The sequence below is a fragment of the Ranitomeya imitator genome, chromosome 6 (genome assembly GCF_032444005.1).
Source record: "Ranitomeya imitator isolate aRanImi1 chromosome 6, aRanImi1.pri, whole genome shotgun sequence".
Lineage (NCBI taxonomy): Eukaryota > Metazoa > Chordata > Amphibia > Anura > Dendrobatidae > Ranitomeya > Ranitomeya imitator.
Window position 1 is genome coordinate 259,031,614 of NC_091287.1, and position 21,692 is coordinate 259,053,305.

The following is a 21,692-nucleotide window of genomic DNA, read 5'->3' on the forward strand; positions in this document are numbered from 1 at the left end:
CCCATTCTGTAAATGCTTTTTTCATTTTTATTGCCCAGATGTACACTGTGTGCAGAATTATTAGGCAAGTTTTATTTTGATCACATGATACTTTTTATACATGTCTAATGACATCAAAACCCTATATAAGGTGTGCTTAATTATTAGGCAACTTCCTTTCCTTTGGCATAATGGGTTAGAAGAGAGATTTGACGGGCTCTGAAAAGTCCAAAATTGTGAGCTGTCTTGCAGAGGGATGCAGCAGTCTTGAAATTGACAAACTTATGAAGCGTGATCACCAAACAATCAAGCGTTTCATGGCAAATAGCCAACAGGTTCGCAAGAAGCATGTTGGGCAAAAAAGGAGCAAAATAACTGCCCATGTATTGAGGAAAATCAAGCGTGAAGCTGTCCAGATGCCATTTGCCACCAGTTTTGCCATATTTCAAAACTACAACGTTACTGGAGTAACAAAAAGCACAAGGTGTGCAACACTCAGGGATATGGCCAAGGTAAAGAAAGCTGAAAAACGACCACCTTTGAACAAGAAATGGATCGCCCCCAGGCGCAGGGCAATGGGGTACTTGGTACCGGGTCCTTCGGTCCCTTCTGTCTGGGGATGTCACGGTGGCCCGACCCGGTCCGTGGCACTGCTAAGGGGCACCCAATTAAAGGTGATGTAAGTTTGTCAAGTGTTCGAGACGCCACCTGTGGTATTCGGTCAGGGTGACCGATGCTGCTTAGGGGTCCACTGGGGTGATGTTATGGCAGCTAGATGGAATACCTTCCCACAGGTGAAGTGTTTCCCCAGGGCTTCCCAGTAGTGTAGATGTTGATGGTGGGTGATGCGAGAAGCGGTGAATAACGAGGACACAGTGGGTGCAGTCTCTTTACCTTTACTGGAGGCTTCAGCATCCACAGTTCGGGGTACCAGGTTACAGGGTCGGCAGAGTCTGGCCGGTCTGATGGCAATTCCAGAGTCCCCTGAGCCAGGTGGAAATCAGTAGCCTTCCCTTTGCGCACAGTAACGTAGTAGGTCCCTACTTGCATTAGCTCCTAATAGGGTCCTCACTCTTGTTACTCTTCTCCTGTCCAACAGATGGATAGGACAAAACCCGTATGACGGTGGTGGCCTGAGGCTATTTTATAGGGACCCTAGTGTCGCCCCTCCTCCGCGTTGCCACCTTGTCTGCTTAGGCTCTTAGGTCAGACAGCCAGCTTGGAACCGACTGCCCTGCTGGTCTCTGAAGTAAAGCATAGAGTCTATTACTCCCTCGGTGCTCCGGCCACCGGTACTGCGCTTCAGGGGGAGGCAGCCTGCTTCTAGCTGGTCTCCCACTGATTTGTTACTCCTGTTGCTACGACTTCGTTTCTCACTCACTATGACATGTTTCCCTTTTTGTCCTTTCCTAGGTGGCTGCCGCAATCAGGTGCAGGCGCAGCTCCTTGTGCCTTCTGTCCTCCTCCTCAGACCGTAGTCTGGATCTGACTGGGCCTTGCTCCAGCCAGCTCGGCCTGGAGACCTTTCTCGCTAGTCTCCAGCCAGGAACTCCTCTCTCCTCCAACTCCCACTCCTTCTCCCCTCGCTTTCTATCCAACCCACCAGTTTTACCCTAATGTGAGGAGTGGCCGAGTAGGTAGAACCCTTAGCTCCCCCTGGTGGACTGGAGTGTGAAATGTGTGTGTGGCTGTGATACCTGGAAGGGTTTAACTCCTTTGGTGCCATCAGACGTAACATCACTCCCCCTGGTGGGAGAGCAACATCACTGCAACGACCAGGACTCTGGGGCGCTGCAGAAACATAAGATAAAACGTCAAGACTGGGCCAAGAAATATCTTAAGACTGACTTTTCAAAGGTTTTATGGACTGATGAAATGAGAGTGTCTCTTGATGGACCAGATGGATGGGCCAGAGGCAGGATCAGTAAAGGGCAGAGAGCTCCACTCCGACTCAGACGCCAGCAAGGTGGGGGTGGGGTACTGATATGGGCTGGTATCATCAAAGATGAACTTGTGGACCTTTTCAGTTTGAGGATGGAGTGAAATTCAACTCCCAGACCTACTGCTAGTTTCTGGAAGACAACTTCTTCAAGCAGCGGTACAGGAAGAAGTCGGTATTGTTCAAGAAAAACATGATTTTCATGCAGGACAATGCTCCATCACATGCCTCCAACTACGTACTCCACAGCATCGCAGGCCCGTAAAGGTCTCAAAGAAGAAAAAATAATGACATGGCCCCCTTGTTCACCTGATCTGAATCCCATAGAGGACCTGTGGTCCTTCATAAAATGTGAGATCTACAGGGAGGGAAAACAGTACACCTCTTGGAGCAGTGTCTGGGAGGCTGTAGTAGCTGCTGCACGCAATGTTGATCGTAAACAGATCAAGCAACTGACAGAATCTATGGATGCAAGGCTGTTGAGTGTCATCATAGAGAAAGGTGGCTATATTAATCACTAATTTTTTTTGGTTTTGTTTTTGCATGTCAGAAATATTTATTTCTAAATTTTGTGCAGTTATATTGGTTTACCTGGTGAAAATAAACAAGTGAGATGGGAATATACCGTATATTCTCGAGTATAAGCCGACCCGAGTATAAGCCGACCGCCCTAATTTTGCCACAAAAAAACTGGGAAAACTTATTGACTCGAGTATAAGCCTAGGGTGGAAAATGCAGCAGCTACCGGTAAATGTGAAAAATAAAAATAGATACCAATAAAAGTAAAATTAATTGAGACATCGATTCAGGAGGTTAAGTGTTTTGGAATATCCATATTGAATCAGGAGCCCCATATGATGCTCCATACAGTTCATGATGGGCCCCATAAGATGCTTCATACAAAATACGCCCCATATAATGCTCCATATTAAAATATGCCCCATATAATGCTGCACAAAGGTTAATAATGGCCCCATGAGATGCTCCATAGAAACATTTGCCTACAATGCTGCATAAAGGTTAGGATTAGGATACTCCTCACATTATGGCCCAATAAGATACTCCACACATTATGCCCCATAAGATGCTCCATACATTATGGCTCCATAAGATGCTCGAAACATTATTCCCCATAAGATGCTCCATACATTATGGCCCCATAAGATGCTCCATACATTATGGCCCCATAAGATGCTCCACACATTATGGCCCCATAAGATGCTCCATACATTATGGCCCCATGAGATGCTCCATACATTGTGGCCCCATACGATGCTCCATACATTGCGGCCCCATATGATGCTCCATACAATGTGGCCCCATGAGATGCTCCATACATTGTGGTCCCATACAATGCTCCATATATTGTAGCCCCATAAGATGCTCCACACATTTGACCCATATGCTGTTGCTGCATTTAAAATAAAAAAAATCACATACTCACCTCTCTTCGCTCAGGCCCCCGGCACTTGCGATAGTCACCTTCCTCGTTCCACGCGCCGCTCTGTCTTCCATCCTCTGCATTGACTGTTCAGGCAGAGGGTGGCCCGCACACTAATCGCGTCATCGCGCCCTCTGACCTGAACAGTGCAGAGGATGGAAGACAGAACAGCGCGCAGTGGTGGAACGAGGAAGGTGACTATCGCGCAATGCTCTCCTCCCCCGATATACTCACCTGCTCCCGGCGCCGTCCCTGGCAGCGTTTCACTGTCAAATGGTCTCCGGCAGCCAGTGGCATCTTCCTGTGTTCAGCGGTCACGTACCACTCATTAAAGTAAAGGATATGCGTCCATATTCATTTCTTTAATTAGCAGTACCACGTGACCGCTGAATACAGGAAGAGCTGCCCGGAGACCATGGGACATGCAGGGACCTTGCCAGGAGCAGGTGAGTATGTCTCCGTGCCACTCCCCCGCCGACCCCCCCGCTGACAATGACTCCAGTATGTACCGAGAGGGTCACTTTCAACCCAAAAAAGTGGGCTGAAAATCTCGGCTTATAATCGAGTATATACGGTATTTGGTTTTCATTAAGTTGCCTAATAATTCTGCACAGTAATAGTTGCCTGCACAAACAGATATCCTCCTAAGATAACTAAATATAAAAAAAACCCACTCCTACTTTCAAAAATATTAAGCTTTGATATTTATGAGTCTTTTGGGTTGATTGAGGACATAATTGTTGATCAATAATAAAAATAATCCTCTAAAATACAACTTGCCTAATAATTCTGCACACAGTGTAGTACTTTGCATTTTTCATTGTTAAAAACCATTCTGTTAGTTGCTGCCCACTGTTCCAGTTTATTTATAGTATATCTTTTTGAATCATCTCTCTCTTTTTTAGTATTAGCTATCCCTCCTAGCAACATAGGGTTAAACTGTCGAGAGGAGTTCAGCCAAGAGGCTGTGAAACAGGTTCATAGGAAAAGGATTTCCTGTCTTGCAGCAGACACCCGAGCACATTGCTCAGGGCAAGATGCAATCCACATCCAGGAACAGAGGGTACCTTGATCGGGGGGATACAAACTGCCTAACGGACTGTAGGGCAGTGTGGACGGGCCCTGGCACTCCAGAAGGACTGTTGCGGTTCCCAAAAACCAGGATGGGAGCTGTTGATGCTGTATAAGTATTTAAAGATGCAGGGAAAGTGCAGGAAGCATTACATTATTTTCCTCCTGTTACCTCATGTTCATTAAAGGGAATCTGTCACCTCAAAGACAAGGCAAGATTGCATTGCGCACGCGTGAACTATGGAGGACACCTACTCAAATTCACGAAAATATTGCGGACAGCGGGGAAGGATGGGGTGGAGAAAATAAGACAAAACACCACTCATCGGACCGGACACAGGGCATTTACATAGCCTGCCAATTTGAGGTGACAGATTCCATTTAAAGGTTCAAACGTTGGAACAGAATTGTGGCTTGTGGTGCATCCGGAGGACGCATTCCCAGCGGCTGAAGTGAGCGTGTGATGAAGGTAAATGAGTGTACCGCAGGACTGGAACTTCACCTGTCTTTTCATGTGCAAGGGGTCAGGTGGTCACTGTCTGTGACTTAGTAAATTCACCCACGACTACCACCCCGTGCCACCTTGCTGCATTCGCACACAATATGATGTCCCCACACAGTATAATGCTCCACAATTTCCCCGTGCAGTATGATGCCCCATAGTGTCCCTATACCTACAATATGAATCTCCCATAGTACCCGTACATTGTATGAAGACACCACAGGGCCCCCCACAGTATTATGCCCCTCAGTGCCTGCCACATACTATGAAGCCCGCACACACATTATCACTACTCTCATGTGCTGTGCATCCCACTCACAAACATCCAATGTGCCATTAAAAACACCCCCATAGACTCAAGTGTCCTGTCACATTAACCAAGTTCTATGAAATAACTCCTATAACCTGAATACAGCAAGATATAATATTGAGAAATTCCTGTACATTTTTTTTTACTAATTATATTGAGGATTATTTTTTCCTGATGTTTAATCCATTGAAACCTTCTATCAAGGGAATGTAGGAATGTGACTTTTACCACTACTGTTTGTTAGGTTCTGACTCAGGCACCTAGTTAATCTGCATGTAATATGTCTGATTTTCTTTTTAGACATGTTTATGCAGTGAGGTAATCATGGTCAGAATGAACAGCGCTGAACTACATGTCATGATATTAGCATATGCACAGTAGATCACTAATAAACGTAAAGTTTAGCCTTGCATCATACTTACTAAATTATTACCGGCAAGGTACTGTACTATCAGTACTTTGTACAAACCCACAAAGCCTAAAATCTATATCAAGCTTTTAAGTATCAGAATATAAATTGTTTTCAGGCTCTTATAATGCGCTGCATGCATATATTCTGATGCCATCATTTGGCTGTGTTTATTTTTTCATATATTCTGGTCATGCAGCACCCTCTTGTATTTCTGGAAAAGCATACAAGTAACACACAGAGGATTTGGGTCCTGTACAATTTCTTCTTTATTGTTAAGAGATGTCTTTGTTAGTATAAAAACTCTTCTCACAGTTTCCTGTTAATCTGAGTTTTGGAATAAATATTCTCATATAATCTTGAAAAAGCAACAACAATTTGTCCCTCTTGTTGTCCATGGTTAATTTATTTATTTTACTCACTTATACAGCACCATTAATTCCACAGCGCTTTACAGATGTTAATGGCACTGTCCCCATTGGGCTCACAGTCTAATTTCTCCATCGGTATGTTTTTGGAGTGTGGGAGGAAACCGGAGTACCCGGAGGAAACCCACACAAACACAGGGAGAACATACAAACTCCTTGCAGATGTTTGAACCCAGGATCCCAGTACTGCAAAGCAACAGTGCGAACCACAGAGCCACAGTGCTGACCTGGACTTATGCATATGGATAGCTCTATGTCCTAAATCCATGATATGCTTGACAAATTTCATAAAACAATCCTCCAGGAAGAAGTATGAAAAGGGAAAGAGATGATTCATTTTTGTTTTATCACTTGCGTTATAAAGCATGTTCTCATCTCTCCAATTTATCCTAAATGTAGCAGCCATGATTATATATCTGTCCAGCCACTACAAAGATGCACCTCCCCTGTGCCAGTCATTGTATTAGTTGTCCATCCTTTACAGACTAAGACATAAACTTATCACACTCACTCACAAGCTCTCCTCAGTGCTGTGTATCCTTACATCATCTTCCTCATCTCTATCTACCACCCCACCTATGCCTACCATTCTGCTAATGATCTCGGAATAACACACTTCACAATCTGAATCTCTCATTCATGTCTCCAAGACGCTTCTCGCACTGCATCAGTCCTTTGAAATGCAATATCTCAGACAATCTGATTACTTCCCAGTGTCCAATTTAAAGGTTTTGTCCACTACTCAGGCAACACATTCTCAATTCTCTTGTTTTTGCTTGTAAAATAATAACACATCACCTCTGATGTCATTACAGCGGTTGTCGCCATTGGCTCTCCCAGTGATCACATAACATTGCTATGTCACATAATCCCTGAGGCCAATCAGCACTGGCTTCACTCTCTCGGACTTCAGAGAAATCTCATTCACACAGAGGAAATGAGACCTGCTGTAACGGCAAGAGTACCAAAGGTGAGTGTAGGCATTATTATTTTCCAAGAGGAAACATGAGCATTGAGAAAGGGTTGTCTGAGTAGTGGACAACCCCTTAAAGTATGACCTATAAACACATTATTTTGGACAGGCCTATCACAATACCTGACTAATTTAACTGTTCTCAGTTCTCCCTTCCTTCGTTTTCTCTGATTCTGGTCTGATCTATTATTGATGTCCACACACTCTGTGTACTCAATAATATTATATATCTATATATGCCACCAGCATGTTTTTCTAAGTTGTCTATGCATCACAGTGGCGACTTTCAAAAGGAAGTGGCCAGAAGATTGAACAGGTCACTTTTTTAGCTTGTTCATGACTTTTGAAGCCTGAAGTAGTTTAACCCCTTAACGACCGCCGATACGCCTTTTAATGGCGGCAGTTAAGGGTACTTAAACCACAGCACCGTTAATTAACGGCGCTGTGGAAAAAGTGAATAGCGCCCCCCAGAGTCGGATTTTTTCTGGGGTCTCGGTTGCCGGGGGCAGCCGAAACCCCAGAGAACATGATTCGGGGTTTTTTTACCGACCCCCGGGTTGCGATCGCCAGTAATTAACCGTTTACCCGCGGTCACAAAAAAAAAAGCGATTCCCATTTAATTTCTGTGGTCGCACATCAGAGGACAGAGAAATGGGGTCCCCAATTGCCCCCCGAAACTCACCTGTCTCCCCCGGTGCTCCTCGTGGCTGCCGATGGGCGCCACCATCTTGTTCTGGCCAAAAAATGGCGGGCCCATGTGCAGTGCGCTCACCGGCCGGCACCTGGAAAGTCTTTGGGGTTGGTTTTTACTGACCCCTGTTTTGCGATCGCCGGTAATTAACCTGTTTACCGATGGCCGCAAAAAAAAAAAAAGAAGCTATGTGTCATTCTCTGTCCTCTGATGTGATCGCACATCAGAAGATAGAGAAATACGGGGATTCGGGGTCCCTGCTATACTTACCGGTGTCCCTGGGTCCTCCTGCATCCCCTCCTGCCCGCCGGCTTCTTCATCCGGTAAGAAAATGGTGGGCGCATGCGGCTCTACTTTATAAATTTCTGTGAAGCACTTGGGGGTTTAAAGTGCTCACCACACATCTAGATAAGTTCCTTATGGGTTCTAGTTTCCAAAATGGGGTCACTTGTGGGGGGGAGGGTTCTACTGTTTAGGCACATCAGGGGCTCTCCAAACGCGACATAGCGTCTGATCTCAATTCCAGCCAATTCTACATTGAAAAAGTAAAACGGCACTCCTTCTCTTCCAAGCTCTGCGGTGCGCCGAAACAGTGGTTTACCCCAACGTACCCAGGAGAAATTGTACAACAACGTTTGTTGTGGTCTAATTTCTCCTGTTACCCTTGTGAAAATAAAAATTTGGGGGCAAAAAGATCATTTTTGTAGAAAAAATTAGATTTTTTATTTTCACGGCTCTACGTTATAAACTTCCGTGAAGCACCTGGGGGTTTAAAGTGCTCACCACACATCTAGATAAGTTTCTTAAGGGGTCTAGTTTCCAAAATCGTGTCACTTGTGGGGGGTTTCCACTGTTTAGGCACATCAGGGGCTCTCCAAACGCGACATGGCATCCAATCTCAATTCCAGACAATTCTACATTGAAAAAGTAAAACGGCACTCCTTCTCTTCCAAGCTCTGCGATGCGCCCAAACAGTGGTTTACCCCCACATAAGGGGTATCGACGTACTCAGGAGAAAATGCACAACATCTTTTGTGGTCTAATTTCTCCTGTTACCCTTATGAAAATAAGAATTTGTGGGTGAAAAGATCATTTTTGTGTAATCAAAAACGATCTTTTATTTTCACGGCTCTACGTTATAAACTTCTGTGAAGCACTTGGGGGTTCAAAGTGGTCACCACACATCTAGATAAGTTCCTTAAGGGGTCTAGTTTCCAAAATGGTGGGGGGTTTCCACTGTTTAGGCATATCAGGGGCTCTCTAACGTGACATGGCATCCGATCTCAATTCCAGCCAATTCTGCATTGAAAAAGTCAAACGGCGCTCCTTCTCTTCCAAGCTCTGCGGTGCGCCCAAACAGTGGTTTACCCCCACATATGTGGTATTGGCGTATTCAGGAGAAATTGCACCACAAATTGTATGGTTAAATTTCTGTTTTTACACTTGTGAAAATAAAAAAAATGGTTCTGAAATAAAATGTTTTAAAAAAAAAGTTAAATGTTCATTTTTTCCTTCCACATTGTTTCAGTTCCTGTGAAGCACGTAAAGGGTTAATAAACTTCTTGAATGTGGTTTTGAGCACCTTTGAGGGGTGCAGTTTTTAGAATGGTGTCACACTTCGTTATTTTCTATCATATAGACCCCTCAAAATGACTTCAAATGTGATGTGGTCCCTAAAAAAAATGGTGTTGTAAAAATTAGAAATTGCTGGTCAACTTTCAACCCTTATAACTTCCTAACAAAAAAAAATTTTGTTTCTAAAATTGTGCTGATGTAAAGAAGACATGTGAGAAATGTTATTTATTAACTATTTTTCGTGACATATCTCTCTGATTTAAGGGCATAGAAATACAAAGTTTGAAAATTGCAAAATTTTAAAAATGTTCTCTTTATTTCCATTTTTTTCATAAATAATCGCACGTAATATCGAAGAAATGTTACCACTAACATGAAGTACAATATGTCACGAAAAAACAGTCTCTGAATCAGCAGGATATGTTGAAGCGTTCCAGAGTTATAACCTCATAAAGTGACAGTGGTCAGAATTGTAAAAATTAGCTTGGTCATTAAGTACAAATAGGCTCTGTCACTAAGGGGTTAAGGAAGTAAGAAAAGATGAAACATGTACACAGCAAGAGATTCTGACCTTGCTTTGTGTACGTTCATTATTTTTGGAACCTACGTGAATAAGGCATTGTTTGCACATAATCTTTGCCAACTTATCCTTTCTATAGAGAGAATGTTGACACCCCAAAAAGTTCTGCATCTGCCAAATGATAAAAATAGATTTATTCAAATTTTTATGTAAATGTGAAACAAAATAAGAGTTCCAGAACAACCTGTCAGCCTGGTTCTACTCTGCTTTGTGGAAAGGTCTTACATTGAAACCACAGAATTCCTTCCATGTAGACTGTTTCTTGTAAGAGATTTATGGTACTCTTCATTTAGTTTTTTTAGTTTTTTTGGATAGCATTTTTCTTTTACAAGCAATCTATTTTGCATATCATATCACATTTTCTCATGCAAAGTGTAGAGAAAGAGTCACCAACACAGACATATTTGACGTCCATATTCCAACAATATTTTTTGGTGAAGAGCTCTTTAAAGGGAAGTTGTAAAGCTTTTTTCTTCTGATGGAATATGATTTCTTTTTTTCTCACGACAAACTGTAATAGAACATGGACCACTAATATGAACCAAAGACTGTGAATATCAGGAGTAGCCTGAGTACAATAAAACCAGAATAAACAATATGGATGGAATAGTGGGGGTCCGTATTTATTTCAAATGTTTTCTTGCAGTCATTGGAAATGGCCTAGAAAAAGATTTAATTTCCCATTATTGGTCTATGCGAAACCTAGTAGTGGCTGTAGTAGGGTGAGCCCACACACTATTTTAATACAGTAAAAAATAATAAGCTGCATTAAATGAACAATAGAAGATGTTCTTCGATTTCAACAATTCTTGTATGATAAAAGAATACATTGACGAGCACAACATTTCCCTCTACTGGGACCACAGAAATCAGATGTAATCTCTGGGGAAACGCGGTAGGATATGTTCGGTTTCTCGGCAGGGAAATTAAGCATTACAGAGTACTCATTCAAAACCACAAGTCCTCAGAAAGTGACAGGGACATGTAATTGCAGAGATAAAGATCCTAGCAAGAGATTACTCCCAAATATCTCAGGATACACTAATAGCGTACAAGAAAATGTCTTTTCTTCAAGGGATATGATGACAACATGGATACATGGCACTTACAAAGACTCAGGGTGCCCAAGTAAGGTACCAATCTAAGTCCATTGTAAAATGAACTTGGTAATGTTTCTATCGAATATCAGTAGCAAGAATTATAGTTTTAATTAGGTTTCCCTTGATTCATTTTTTGTATGCTTATGACTAAAGGTACCGTCACACTCAGCAACTTTGTAAAGAGAACGACAACAATCCGTGACGTTGCAGCGTCCTGGATAGTGATATAGTTGTGTTTGACACGCAGCAGCGATCTGGATCCCGCTGTGCCATCGCTGGTCGGAGCTAGAAGTCCAGAATTTTATTTCGTCGCCAGGTCGGCGTGTATCGTCATGTTTGACATCAAAAGCAACGACGCCAGCAACGAGCATAGGGCCCCTAGATGTGTGTCGGATCGGTACACTCCGGCTGTTTGACATGGAGCTAATAACCAGCGAGAACGAGAAGTGAGTCGCCGTTACGTCACTGGATCGCTCCTGCATCGTTCTGGAGTTGCTGTGTTTGACGTCTCTACAGCGACCTAAACAGCGACGCTCCAGCGATCTAGTTTAGGTCGGCTCGTTGTCAATATCGCTGCAGCGTCGCTGAGTGTGACGGTACCTTAAGGGCGTATGATATGCCAGAACTGTGTCAAGATTTTTAAATGTTTTTTCCATTACGGTAATTTACCTGTTTATAATGATTACTAAATAAAGTAATTTCTTTTTATCCGATGGTTGTGGTGACCTTTCCCACCAGACATTAATATTTTGGCCGCTTCTCCCCAGCAGGATACCGCACCCACCGGCAGCATTGTCTCAGCTTTGCATTGAAAAACAATTATGGTGAGCTCATTATTTTCTTTTTACTCTACCAGAAATACTAAGAGTTTTAATTGTAGCAATGCAAAATAATGTATATATGATATTTTAGTCTTGTAAAGTATACCTTTATCATCCACACCATAGGAAGTAGTTGTGTAATCCCGTACTTGAATTATCTCTAGTGAGTGCTCAGTCATCAGTGAGCCTGGCATGGTGATTGGAGGCACCAGTCTACGCCACTGATCACAGGCAGCACTTCTGACATCCTGTCCAGATTCGATTAAGGCTAGTTTCACATTTGCATTAGAATCCGCAGCGTTTAATCCGCATCTGCAAGTGGAGGAAAAAACGCATCGAAAAGCGTACAAACGCAGCGTTTTTCGCATGCGGGAACGCATGCATTTAAAAAAACGCCGCGTTTGTACGCTTTTCGATGCATTTTTTCCTGCGTTTGCGTTTTTTGTGCACATGGTGAAAAATTCTACAGGAGAAAAATCTAGATAACCAGACACCGCCAATGGGACTACAGAGGGCGTGTATTATGGGATATCTATATATAGACCCTAGGACTGCTGAAATCTTAACAGTGTGCTACTGTATCCTGTGTCATGATGGATCTTTGCATGGGGATTTTTTATTTCAACCTGGATTTAAGCATCAAGCTGTTTCTTGCCTGTGCGTTTGCTTGGGAGCAAGACTGAAATCGCGAAAGATGGAGAAGGAGACGACGTAGACGTTTTTAGAGACACCCCATTATTGAATTACATGAGAGACGTGGGGCCTATCACACGCTGTATGGCGAGCTTAATGAGAACCCTGACAAATTCCCGGAATACACAAGGAGGTCACAAGACTCGTTCTGGGATTTGCTTGCTCGTGTCCAAGGAGCCATACGGAGACAGGACACCCAGCTCCATAGAGCGATTCCACCAGAGGAACGTCTGCTGGTTACATTAAGGTACGTAAGAAATGTAAACCAATGCCAGTGCTAATTTTGGGTGTTCTGACATGTGTTTTGTTTTGTTTGTTTTTTAACTTTTTGTCTTTAGCATAACCACACCATAAATAGATTTGATTGTAATTTTTCTTTATTATTTATTTTCTTCCAGATTTCTGGCAACTGGAGAGAGTTTATCATCCCTCCATTTCCAATACCGGCTTGGAATATCCACCCTGTCGGGAATAGTTGCGGACACCTGCCGGACTTTGTGGAATGTACTCCGGGATGAGTTTATACCCCCTACCCACCTTGGACATGTGGATTGGAATAGCGGAAAAATTCTGGAGTGTGTGTGATTTCCCCAACTGTTTGGGAGCGGTGGACGGAAAGAACATCCGTATTATCAAACCAGCCAGAACAGGATCGGAGTACTACAACTATAAAAAAAAAATTTCTGTTGTGCTCATGGCAATAGCCGATGCGGACTGTCGGTTCATCGCCGTGGACATTGGAGCTTTTGGCCGTGGCAACGATTCCCAGACTTTCAAGAACTTGGATATGGGCCGCCGTGTGTATGGCAAAAATTTTAATTTTCCAGGGCCACAACCTCTCCCCAACACTCAAGGTCCACCGATGCCATTTGTTATGGTTGGGGATGAGGTCTTTCAGATGTGTAAAAACCTACTGAAGCCATATTCCAGTCGGACTTAAACCACACTAAAAGGATCTTTAACTACAGACTGACCAGGGCACGAAGAACTGTAGAGTGTACCTTTGGAATTCTAGTCTCAAAATGGCGCATTCTTGCATCAGCCATTAATCTAAAAATGGAGACAGTCGACGAGGTAGTTAAAGCCTGTGTGGTTCTGCACAATTACATTATTGCTAAGGAGCGGCCCAACATTGAACTAGATGAACCAGTTGCACACCCACTACCCGATTACCAGCATCACCCGCTGCGGTCAACAGCTGAAGTTGGCCACATGCGGGACCCATTTGCTGCCTTTTTTGATTCGGATATTGGACGTGTGTCATTTCAGGACAATGTTGTGTAAATGTCCTGTTGTTATTTTATCTGTACCAGTTATTTTCTTACATGTTACTAATGTTTCACGTTAATAAACTTTTTTTGGTGTCTTGACCGTGTCTCATATGTATTTCCTCTATAAACCCAGGTTGTCCACACACTAGTAGTATTTGGTCTGTATTTATTATCAGTATTTGTAATCCAAAACCAGGAGTGGGTGATAAAGGCTGAGGTGCTAGATATGCTAATATTATAATTTTCCTCTAATTGCTCCACTCCTTGTTTTGGCTTACAAATACTAATATAAAATACTGACCACATACTGCTAGTGTGACGGCAGCCATGTTGTTTTAGTGATAAGGTTGTCGACGTCATTGCGTCCTGATTCTGTTCTGCTATGCAGTATCCATTGTACACAGACTGAAGAGACAATGGCTGTCATACAAAACAGATCTATACTCATCAAGTCAGGTGTCAGAAATAATGAATTCATGATGTACATATAACAGCCTCATGAATTCACTATTTCTGACACGTGCAGGTGAGCATAGATATGCCGTGTATGACCGCTATTGTCCCTTCAGTGTGCGAAGTAGATTATGTACACAGAAAAGAAAAAGGAGGCTATACAATGCACTTCTCTACTCAACAGGTCATGCGTCCCAACTAATGAGTTTTTGGACACCTGACCTGTAGAGTATAGTTTTGCATTGTATTGCCATTATTTTCTCTTCAGTCTGCAACACTAGTCACAGACTAAAGGTACCGTCACATTTAGCAACGCTGCAGCGATCTAGACAACGATGCCGATCGCTGCAGTGTCGCTGTGTGGCCGCTGGAGAGCTGTCACACAGACAGCTCTCCAGCGACCAACAATGCCGAAGTCCCCGAGTAACCAGGGTAAACATCGGGTTACTAAGCGCGGCCCTGCGCTTAGTAACCCGATGTTTACCCTGGTTACCAGTGTAAATGTAAAAAAAACCAAACACTACATACTTACATTCCGGTGTCTGTCGCATCCCCCGGCGTTCTGCTTCCCTGCACTGTGTAAGCACCAGCCGTAAAGCAGAGCGGTGATGTCACCGCTGTGCTCTGCTTTACGGCTGGCCGGCGCTGACACAGTGCTGGGAAGCAGAACGCCGGGGGACGCGACAGACACCGGAATGTAAGTATGTAGTGTTTTTTTTTTTTTTACATTTACACTGGTAACCAGGGTAAACATCGGGTTACTAAGCGCGGCCCTGCGCTTAGTAACCCGATGTTTACCCTGGTTACCAGTGAAGACATCGCTGAATCGGCATCACACACACCGATTCAGCGATGTCTGCGGGAGATCCAGCGACGAATTAAAGTTCTGGCCTTTCTGCTCTGACCAACGATGTCACAGCAGGATCCAGATCGCTGCTGTGTGTCAAACACAACGATATCGCTATCCAGGACGCTGCAACATCACAGATCACTAGCGATATCGTTGTTAAGTTGTTCAGTGTGAAGGTACCTTAAGCAGAATGAAGAGATTATGGAGAAAATACAAGTATACATTTTTTGGTCCACCTCATAGCTCTATACTAAAGACACACAAAGTCTTGTACTTGCTAACTACTGGAGCTATGATGTGGCCAAAAAATAAAGTGTGCGGCGCAGTGTATTATTTGGCGCACGGTGTGTGTTGCCGGCGGCGAAAGACACAATTAACCAAACATAATTGGGGGCCAATAACTTGTATTTATTTTTGAGCAACAAAAATATTTCTTTAACTGCGGCTGCTTGGGGTAGAGTGATGGAAACGGGGGGGGGGGGGGGTGTGAAGCTGTGAGGCCTGGCTAAGTGTGTACGACGCAGGGGTGGCAGGAGAAGGGGCAATGAAACTTGTGGGTTCTGGTAGTATGGGGATAGGGCTTGACACATGAGAGGCCTGAGACTCACTGGAAGAGTGAGACAAACCTGACATAACAGACACACTGGGAGGTGAGGGAGGAGGAATACTAAGAGTAGGGTGTTTATTATTTTTTCTCCCTTTCTGGGATCGCCGGGTTCTGGTAAGCCTCTGTGGGCTCATAAGTCGTGGCATGGTCGTGGTTGATGACCCGTCAGAGAGTCCGGCTGCACTGTGCCAGAGTCCATAGTGCTCATAGAGCGTGCAGCCATGCCAGAGTCCATAGTGCTTGTAGAGCATGCATCCATGCCAGAGTCCATAGTGCTCGTAAAGCGTGAAGCCATGCCAGAGTCCATAGCGCTTGTAGAGCGGAAGGCCATGCCAGGGTCCTGCTGCATCGTGGTGGAGGCGGTACGGAAGGCCATGCCAGGGTCCTGCTGCATCGTGGTGGAGTTGGAACGGAAGGCCATGCCAGGGTCCTGCTACATCGTGGTGGAGGCGGTATGGAAGGCCATGCCAGGGTCCTGCTGCATCGTGGTGGAGGCGGTACGGAAGGCCATGCCAAGGTCCTGATGCATCGTGGTGGAGGCAGTATGGAAGGCCATGCCAGGGTCCTGCTGCATCATGGTGGAGGCAGTACCGAAGGCCATGCCAGGGTCCTGCTGCTGCATCATGGTGTCAGTGGAGGAGGTCCAAGCAGGAGCAGCGGTCCTACAGCACTCGGCATGGTGGTGGTGCTGTACTGGTGTCCGGCAGTGCTAGGAATAGAGGTGGCCGTGCAGTGGTATGCAGCAGAGGTCGGCATTGAGGTTAATCATGACAGTGAGGGCACAGGTGGATATGCCGATACTGTCTGCAGAAAATACCGACTGCTGCATAGCCTGCATGTAAGCAGCATTGCAGGCCTCCATGACACTAAGGTGGAGATCAGGAGTAAGGTGTTCCGACATGCTCTGCTCAATTTGGTTAAAGAAATGATGTGCTGGCCTCTGGAGGTCGGCTTTTAATTGGTCAAGGCTTTTGGTGACGTGTATTCATGTGGCTAAGGGAAATATCCATTCGGTCACACAAAGCCTTGAGTCCTTCGTGAAAAACCAAGCTCAAGTGCAAAAACTCAGGCATGAGGGACCTGTTCGATGCCCTCTGCCGCTGCCGGGAGGAGCCTAAAAAAAGGGGGCAGAGGCAGAAGACTGGGAAAGGGGAACACTTGCTGCAGCGCTGCTGGAAGGCTGGGACAGGTCCGTGGCTGTCTGATGAAGAACCGCTCCAGAACCTGGGCCAACAGTACTGCTCCATGTGCTGTGAAAAAAGAAAAAAAACATTAATACCAAAAATTAACCAGGCGCCAACTCCTGTGGAATAGAAACATATAGTTTATGGCAATACAACACAACCAAATGCACAAGAGAAATACTTACGTTGTCTGGGCAAGGACCGGTCTTAAAAATGACAGAATACAATGATATTTGTACTTTCGGATCCTTGCTACTGAACCACTGGGTAAACGGCTCTCTTGACGCAGGTGCTTGTTGAAGCGTTTCTTCATCGAACGCCAACGTGTTTTGACTTTCTGCACTGTTGAAAAAACAAAAAATTATGGTTACACAATGTACTTTTGGTGGTGCTCACACAACTGTTGTAGATTGTGAGCCCTCACGGGCAGGGTCCTCTCTCCTCCTGTACCAGTTGTGACTTGTATTTTTCAAGATTATTGTACTTGTTTTATTATGTATACCCCTCCTCACATGTAAAGCGCCATGGAATAAATGGCGCTATAATAATAAATAATAATAATAATAATAACTGTTGTGAATTCTGCTCTTGGGCTCCCTCCGCTGGTTATGAGTGGTAGTGCTGCTGTCTTTGGATCGCAGCATTCATCAGGTGTGTCCACTTAGTGCTTTGGACTGGGCTATTTAGTCTTGCTTAATTCTTTAGTTAGTGCCAGTTGTCCATTGTTTTTGGAGGATTCACATCCCTGACTGGTCTCTCCTGTTTTGCTGTTCTTTTCAGCAAAGATAAGTTCTGGCTTTGTTTTTGCTGTCCACATGCTGTGGGCCTTATAGTTCTGTGCATTTTCATGTTTTGTCTTGTCCAGCTTTGTCTGTGTAAGGATTTTTTGCAGCCAAGCTGTATCTCTGGAGATGCAGATATACCCTCCATGTCTTTAATCAGATGTGGAGATTTGTATTTTCTGTGGTGGATATTTTCTAGTGTTTTAATACTGACCGCATAGTACTCTGTCCTATTCTTTCCTTTTAGCTAGAAAGGCCTCCTTTGCTAAATCCTGATTTCAGTCTGCATATGTCATTTCCCTCTCCTCTCACAGTCAATATTTGTGGGGGGCTGTCTATCCTTTGGGGATTTTCTCTGAGGCAAGATAGTTTTCCCGTTTCTATCTTTAGGGGAAGTTAGTCCTTAGGCTGTGTTGAGGTGTCTAGGGAGTGTTAGGTACATCCCACGGCTACTTCTAGTTGCTAAGTTCAGGGTCTGCGGTCAGTACAGGTACCACCTTCTCCAGAGTACGTCACATGCTGCTCCTAGGCCACCAGATCATAACAGTACAACTGGCCAATAATGAGTTAAACGCATCTCAGAAGAAGGGAAGGAAAGTGCTGAGCCATTTTTTTTTCTGTAGTCTGTTGTGTCTTTCCTTCCCTCTTTTCCTCTGGGTGGCTCAGGAGTTAGGCGCTGGCATGGAGGTTCAGGAATTGGTTTCTCGTGTGGACCAACTTGCTGCTAGAGTACAGGGTATTTCCGATTATATCGTTCAGACTCCGGTTTTAGAGCCTAGAATTCCAACTCCTGATTTGTTTTTTGGGGACAGGTCCAAATTTTTGAGCTTTAAAAATAACTGTAAACTGTTTTTTGCTCTGAAGCCCCGTTCTTCTGGTGATCCCATTCAGCCGGTTAAAATTGTTATTTACTTGCTGCGTGGTGATCCTCAGGATTGGGCATTTTCCCTGGAATCTGGGAATCCTGCTTTGCTTAATGTAGACACCTTTTTTCAGGCTCTAGGGTTATTGTATGATGAACCTAATTCAGTGGATCATGCAGAGAAGACCTTGTTGGCCCTGTGTCAGGGTCAAGAAGCGGCAGAATCATATTGCCAGAAATTTAGAAAATGGTCTGTATTGACTAAATGGAATGAGGATGCCTTGGCGGCAATTTTCTGAAAGGGTCTTTCTGAATCCGTTATAGATGTTATGGTGGGGTTCCCCACGCCTGCTGGTCTGAGTGATTCTATGTCTCTGGCCATTCAGATTGATCGGCGCTTGCGTGAGCGCAGAGTTGTGCACACTGTGGCGTTGTCCTCCGAGCGGAGCCCTGAGCCTATGCAGTGTGATAGGATTTTGTCTAGAGCTGAACGACAAAGATTCAGGCGTCAGAATAGGTTGTGTTTTTACTGCGGCGATTCTGCTCATGTTATTTCTGATTGCCCTAAGCGTACTAAGAGAATTGCTAGTTCTGTTACCATCAGTACTGTACAACCCAAATTTCTGTTATCTGTGACCTTGATCTGCTCTTTATCGTCATTTTCTGTCATGGCATTTGTGGATTCAGGCGCCGCTCTGAACTTAATGGACTTAGAATTTGCCAGACGTTGTGGTTTCCCCTTGCAGCCTTTGCAGAACCCTATTCCTTTAAGGGGCATTGATGCTACACTGTTGGCTAAAAATAAACCTCAGTTTTGGACACAGCTGACCATGCGCATGGCGCCAGTCCATCAGGAAGATTGTCGTTTTCTGGTGTTGCATAATTTGCATGATGCTATTGTGTTGGGTTTTCCATGGTTACAGGTACATAATCCGGTGTTAGATTGGAAGTCCATGTCTGTAACTAGTTGGGGTTATCAGGGGATTTATAATGATGTTCCTTTGATGTCAATTTCCTCTTCCCCCTCTTCTGAAATTCCTGAGTTTTTGTCAGATTTCCAGGATGTATTCGATGAGCCCAAATCCAGTTCCCTTCAACCGCATAGGGACTGTGATTGTGCTATTGACTTGATTCCAGGTTGTAAATTCCCTAAGGGCCAACTTTTCAACCTGTCTGTGCCAGAACATGCCGCCATGCGGAGCTATATTAAGGAGTCTTTGGAGAAAGGGCATATTCGGCCATCTTCTTCACCATTGGGAGCAGGTTTTTTTTTTGTTGCCAAGAAGGATGGCTCCTTGAGACCCTGTATTGATTATCGCCTCTTGAATAAGATCACGGTCAAACTTCAATACCCCTTGCCTTTGCTTACTGATTTGTTTGCTAGGATTAAGGGGGCTAGTTGGTTTACTAAGATTGACCTTCGAGGGGCATATAATCTTGTTCATATTAAGCAGGGTGACGAATGCATTTAATACGCCCGAAGGCCATTTTGAATACCTTGTGATGCCAATCGGACTCACTAATGCCCCATCTGTGTTCCAGTCTTTCATGCATGATATCTTTCGGAGTTATCTTGATAAATTCATGATTGTATATTTGGATGATATTTTGATTTTTTCCGATGATTGGGAGTCTCATGTGAAACAGGTCAGGATAGTATTTCAGATCCTCCGTGATAATGCTTTATTTGTGAAGGGGTCTAAGTGCCTCTTTGGAGTGCAGAAGGTTTCTTTTTTGGGCTTCATTTTTTCTCCCTCATCTATAGAAATGGATCCGGTTAAGGTTCAGGCCATTCATGATTGGATTCAGTCCACATCTGTGAAGAGCCTTCAGAAAATCTTGGGCTTTGCTAATTTCTATCGTCGTTTCATTGCCAACTTCTCCAGTGTGGTTAAACCTCTGACCGATTTAACGAAGAAAGGCGCTGATGTGACGAATTGGTCCTCCGCGGCTGTTTCTGCCTTTCAGGAGCTTAAACGCCGATTTACTTCTGCCCCTGTGTTGCATCAGCAGGATGTTTCTCTTCCATTTCAGGTTGAGGTTGACGCGTCTGAGATTGGGGCAGGGGCCGTTTTGTCTCAGAGGAATTCTGATGGTTCCTTGATGAAACCGTGTGCTTTCTTTTCTCGGAAGTTTTCGCCTGCGGAACGCAATTATGATGTCGGCAATTGGGAGTTGTTGGCTATGAAGTGGGCATTTGAGGAGTGGCGACATTGGCTTGAGGGAGCCAAGCACCGTATTGTCTTCCTGACCGATCATAAAAATCTGATTTACCTCGAGTCTGCCAAATGACTGAACCCTAGACAGGCTCGATGGTCTCTGTTTTTCTCCCGTTTTGATTTTGTGGTCTCGTATCTTCCGGGTTCTAAGAATGTTAAGGCTGATACCCTCTCTAGGAGTTTTTTGCCTGATTCTCCAGGGGTCCTTGAGCCGGTCGGCATTCTGAAGGAAGGGGTGATTCTTTCTGCCATCTCCCCTGATTTACGACGGGTTCTTCAGGAATTTCAGGCTGATAAACCTGACCGCTGTCCAGTGGGGAAACTGTTTGTTCCTGATAGATGGACTAGTAAAGTGATTTCTGAGGTTCATTGTTCTGTGTTGGCTGGCCATCCTGGGATTTTTGGTACCAGAGATTTGGTTGGTAGGTCCTTTTGGTGGCCTTCTTTGTCGCGGGATGTGCGTTCTTTTGTGCAGTCCTGTGGGACTTGTGCGCGGGCCAAGCCTTGTTGTTCCCGTCCTAGTGGGTTGCTTCTGCCTTTGCCAGTCCCTGAGAGGCCTTGGACGCATATTTCTATGGATTTTATTTCAGATCTTCCGGTTTCCCAGAGGATGTCGGTTATCTGGGTGGTTTGTGATCGGTTTTCTAAGATGGTTCATTTGGTACCTTTGCTTAAATTGCCTTCCTCTTCTGATTTGGTTCCGTTGTTTTTTCAGCATGTGGTTCATTTGCATGGCATTCCGGAGAATATTATGTCCGATAGAGGTTCCCAGTTTGTTTCTAGGTTTTGGCGGGCCTTTTGTGCAAGGCTGGGCATTGATTTGTCTTTTTCTTCCACATTTCATCCTCAGACAAATGGCCAAACCGAGCGAACTAATCAGACTTTGGAAACTTATTTGAGATGCTTTGTGTCTGTTGATCAGGATGATTGGGTGGCTTTCTTGCCATTAGCC

General features: G+C 44.4%; 1 long non-coding RNA gene across 1 annotated transcript in view; it reads left to right on the top strand.

Moving 5' to 3' along the window:
* Positions 1 to 21,692, top strand: part of LOC138641368 (uncharacterized) — a 106,526-nt gene that overhangs the window by 77,954 nt on the left and 6,880 nt on the right. The window contains exon 2 of the long non-coding RNA XR_011313794.1: positions 11,769 to 11,822. This is a non-coding gene — a long non-coding RNA (uncharacterized lncRNA). The remainder of the gene's footprint in view (positions 1 to 11,768; positions 11,823 to 21,692) is intronic.